Consider the following 5112-nt stretch of genomic DNA (forward strand, 5'->3'; position numbering starts at 1 on the left):
AGGTAAGAAGAGAAATTCTTTGAATAAGTTCAAATGAATGTCTAAGAGTATCAAAACCTAGAGATTATAAAACCAAAGTATTAGTACTTTGTTAAAATAAGGAACAATAAAGTGAAGACTTTCATATGCACCAAAAGGAGTGTGATATGGTATCACAAGTTCACTTTCATTATGATATGATTGAATCTTTACAATAAAGTTGGAGGAAGTTTCTGTTATAAAAATTTGTCTCGCATTCAAATTTCCACTAAAAATAAACATAATTAAAGCAATCATTTACATTTCATATGAGATATGGTTAGGTATGGTACCTAAATTGTAGCTTATTTCGATAGTGAATATGTGGTCTCTCTTCCTACATAATCACGAGAGCAAAGGGTTTGTGGCTCGTGATGCTGTCTATTAAAGAAAAGAGGATTATTTCTTATAGACAGAGTGGGAGAAAATGTTCAAGAGCCACAAACTAAGAATAAGATGTAGGAAGATGTTCCTTCTTGGTCAAAATCAGTTAAGATTTATTCGAAACCTAAGTGGACAGGAGTCATGTTATTTTTTGAAAGTAACAAACCTGTAACTTATTAAGTTGCTTTATCTAGTTTCAACTCCGCAAAAATCCGAAACGAGCATAAACATGAAAATGTTTATTTAGCTTGGTTAGTTGGTGGCAAAGGTTTTGCACGCAACAACAACGCTTCATTGTATTCGGATATGAATTGATATAGTTGGATTTTAAAATCATCTTGCATGGGTTTTGTAAATCGCAACTATCCTAAGGTAGGATACAAACTTAAGAAGAAATCTTAAGTAGATGTTAAAGAGTTGAATTGTATGTTTTGATCATGTGATAAACATGTCTCAAATTGTCGAGTAGCTCTGTTTATATATGGAGTTTAGTGGGAGTAATGTGGTGTTAATTGTCTTATATGTAAGTGTAGATACCCAGTATCTGTTGAGACTCCAACAAACACCCAATGATTATCGAACTACAACATGCTTAGGAATCGCAACGTTTGATCGACAGTTTGTGTACAACTATACGTCGGAAAACCTAAAACGATTTCGAAAACAAAACATTTCAAAACTTTTCAAAAGTACCTGGAGTGTTTAATGCATGACGACGGGGTCGCAATGACACTAATTAGAGTCAAAACCGATACCGGACCAAAAACCGACTCAAAATTCAAATCTCGACTCATACAACGAGTCAAACCGAGTCAAACACAAAAAACAAACCTTTCAAATGCTTCCATGTTAAGATTTCCCGGAATCCTAAATGGTCAAGTACAAATCAAGTTCTTCCAAATCCTAGGATAGAACAAATCATGATTACACTTGTGTGATAGCGACAAGACACCTCGAAGACGTGCGAGATGGCTCGCGCCTCTTTGAGCAGCCCATGCGGCCACGTCGCTCAAAACACACACAACCACCCATTTTCCTATAAATACCCCTCAAATGCCACCATTTGAGAGTTACGCGAGTGTCCGCCCCTCATTTCTCCCTTAAAATTCTAGACTCGACTTCTCAAGTCACCAACCGACACTTATTTACGACCTACCGATCGTAAACACAAGTCTTACACATTGTTTGGTACCGTCATCGGGCATTAAATCACTTGACCGACCATCTCGACCAATAAACCATCACTAAACTTAAAAAAACACTCTTTTACTTGCTAAAACGGTTTTCAAACCGAGTTTTCCGGCCAAACAAGTTGATACACTTTCGTCGGTTTCTCGTCTCAAGCCTAGCATGTAAGTATGAGGGTGTAAAAATCTTATTCTATCATGTTTTTCATTTGTTTCATGACTATAACATCCTAAATCATGCATAACATGGTCCAAACATGGCTTGAATGAGCCAAAACCGAATTTTTGGTTGAGGCAGAGGCTACTTATATAGCACATAGGCTCGCGCCTAAAGCTCCCTGCTCAACCTAAATCCAACCATGTTTGGTCTCTTCTTCCCTTTATTTTCATTTCATATTTGTAATTGGTTTTTACCATTTCAAATATTTAAAACCATTTTTATGACAAGTTTTTAACCATAAAACATTTCTCACCCTTGGTTCCTAATACCATGACGGTTTTATCCGTGTTTCGGTGATAATATTTGGTTAATTACATTATAAAAGGTATTTTAAAACCTTTTATTTCATTTCTTTACATTTTGAAGGGTATTTTAAAGCCTTTCTCATTTCTTTACATTTTCAAAGCAAATGTATTAGTCACCAACACAAAGTCATCCTTGGTTCTACATACCATGTCGGATTTTAACCCGAGTGCGATGATGAACATTGACTAATTACAAACAAATTAACTTAAAACAATTAGTTCATAATCATTTTCAAAACTATTCATGTCAAGCTTGCAAAACCGAACCCGACATCGAATATTGTCAAAATAATGACGATTATTCAAGTCTCGTTCTTCAAATCAACATTAAAGCGGCCTAAACGGTCTTTTTCAAATCAAGACGGGTTTAAACACCCACTTGTCAATGCATTTTACGAAATTTTCAATGGTCAGAAGACGTCTTCCATCGTCTGTTGACCCGCGCCTAAACAGGCCACTAATTTTTCCATTTTCAAACTAGGGCAGACCCACTTGCATCGCCAACAGGCTCGCGCCTATACTGGCTGCCTGATGCAGAGTCCGTTTCCCTTCCAGCATTTGTCTAGGACGATCCCGACTTTGGTTAACCTGAATACAAGACGGATCAGATGACAAATCTGCCCATTTTACATTATATTTGTAAAACGCCTTACCAAGACAAATGGATCACGTTATGCACCATAAACCTAACTCGGTAAATGGATGTTTAATTTCCGTCTTGCATGCAAATCAACATTAAATCCAACTTGACATCAAATACTTGATACTTGGATTAAACAAACCGACATAGAAAGCTCACATGTTAGGTTTAAACTCGTGGATGCGCATTCATGCATTTACCCGTTTTATCAACTTTTGCATTTAACAAACCAAGATCGATCAGTAGAGGCCGCTACCGCGGGCGGGATTGAGTGTCCGATTAAAGGGCTTCTCAATACTATTAGCTTAGCTTCCGCCCTCACTAAAGCATCCTATTGTTCACTGCGGGTCTCACCCCTTCCAACCTTCCGGTCTAGGTTAAGGCTTACCAAGATTAATTAAGCTAAATGCATCGATTCAAGTAGCTAGTTACAGTTAAATGCAGTGATTAACAACAGAGACATGATAACAACAAAAGATCTGTAATCCTAATTAGCAACTAACGATAAATCATCGAATCTCCTAAATCCTAGCAAGTGAATTAGCTAAACATAATAAATAAAACAAAAGCAGAAGATAAAGAAATAAAGAACATTGCAAATTAAAGAGAGAATAGAGAGAGAATTACTAAATAAGATTCGGAAAATAGAGAAAGGCAGTATTCAGCAGTAACATGGGAAAAGTAACGTATGATGTATTTTTTTTTCTATCTCTGATATCGTCTTTCCTATTTATAGGAAAGACAATTATTTAAACCTAGAAAATGAAATAAAACTAAAACAGCCCAAGCCCATTAGCGAATCACTCGATCGGACAGTTTAGAATTACTCGATCGAACAAAAACAAGCAAAAACCACTCGATCGAGTAGATAAACCACTCGATCGAGGAACCCTTAAATAACACAATTTGATCGAACATAAAAAGCATTCGATCGAGTCTTCTTATCCTCCAAAGTACTCGATCGAGCAATAAAAGCCTTCGATCGAGGGACTTTAACTTGGCCAGCTCATTATGTCGTTAGTTTCAGCATTACTAGTTTGATTTAGCTTTCGAAATGACTTCACGCGTCCCAAGACAGTAGCATCTCCGCTCCAAATCCACTCATCCTCTAAATGCAAGCCAAACGGATGATAAAAAGCTTGATTTTGCTACTTCCGGGTCCATTCCTGCAAATAAAGCAAAACAAACCAAAGTAGAATATTCGGGGCATTTCGTAGCATAGAACCACGAGAATCGCATAGAAATACGTGCATAAGAGGCTTATAAAGACTATATAAAATGCACGTATCAAATCTCCCCAAACCAAACCTTTACTCTGTGTGGTAATATCCGTATAATACCCTTAAAATATAGGACTATAACGTAAATTTTATATGTGATTATTGTCATAAAACGAAAATGCAATAGAAACGATAAAGGTGAAAGAATTAACCTCGGGTCCTTTGAGATGTGGCCTAAGAACAGAAATCAAAGCAGATTTCCTCCTAATCGATACACCCAAGACCGTCTGAGACTATGCCCTTGTGCTAGAAATGTATTCTCTAATTGCCTTGCAATATTGAGAGAATTTGTTGTGAGTTTCTTTAGATGTGAGATCTAGGTTTTGAGAGAAGATTGTTCTCAAAACCCTAGTTTTCTTGCAAATGAAATGCTTAGGTTACAAAAGAGAGAGAGCCTCTCTTTTGTTTCCTATTGCTTGGCCGGCCGAGAGCTTACATGGGGAAGTGGGCTTCCACTTCCTCTTAATTTTACCTCGTGGTCCGGTTCGTAAAATGCTAAATGTATATGACACGGTTTTATTATAAATCGTCATCGGTTATCGGTTATTAATATATCGTCTAGTAACAAGGATTAGCCGATATATTAATACATGTCCGACAAAGACAATATTGCATAATTAATTCAATATACATTAATTAAATATAATCGTTTATATTTAATTTACGAATTAACTGTTTAATTCGCCTTAGCCAATTTTATTTAATCCGTATTAAATAAAATATCTCAACATTGCGTTTTGACTAATTATTAGTCAATAACTCGGACTAACTGCTTAGTCAACTTTGGCATCAACATGACTGTATTTTCATACCGTCACATCTCTCAAACGTATCCTATAGGTGTGACTTTTAGGGACCAGTTGATCACCGCCATCTGTATGACAATAACGTCAAACTTATCTAGCAAGCCAACCGTTATTGATAAACGTGGACCAACTGATTATAATACAAAAGTATACCCTTTGATCCTTTTAGAGATTTATCAGTCCTTGCACTAACTGTAAAGGAGACCAGCCCCAACAAGCTCCCACTTGTCCGTACAAGTGTATGTGCAATGACGTTATCCGCACTAACTGGA

This window comes from Silene latifolia, chromosome 9 (genome assembly GCF_048544455.1).
Source record: "Silene latifolia isolate original U9 population chromosome 9, ASM4854445v1, whole genome shotgun sequence".
NCBI classification, from domain to species: Eukaryota; Viridiplantae; Streptophyta; class Magnoliopsida; order Caryophyllales; family Caryophyllaceae; genus Silene; species Silene latifolia.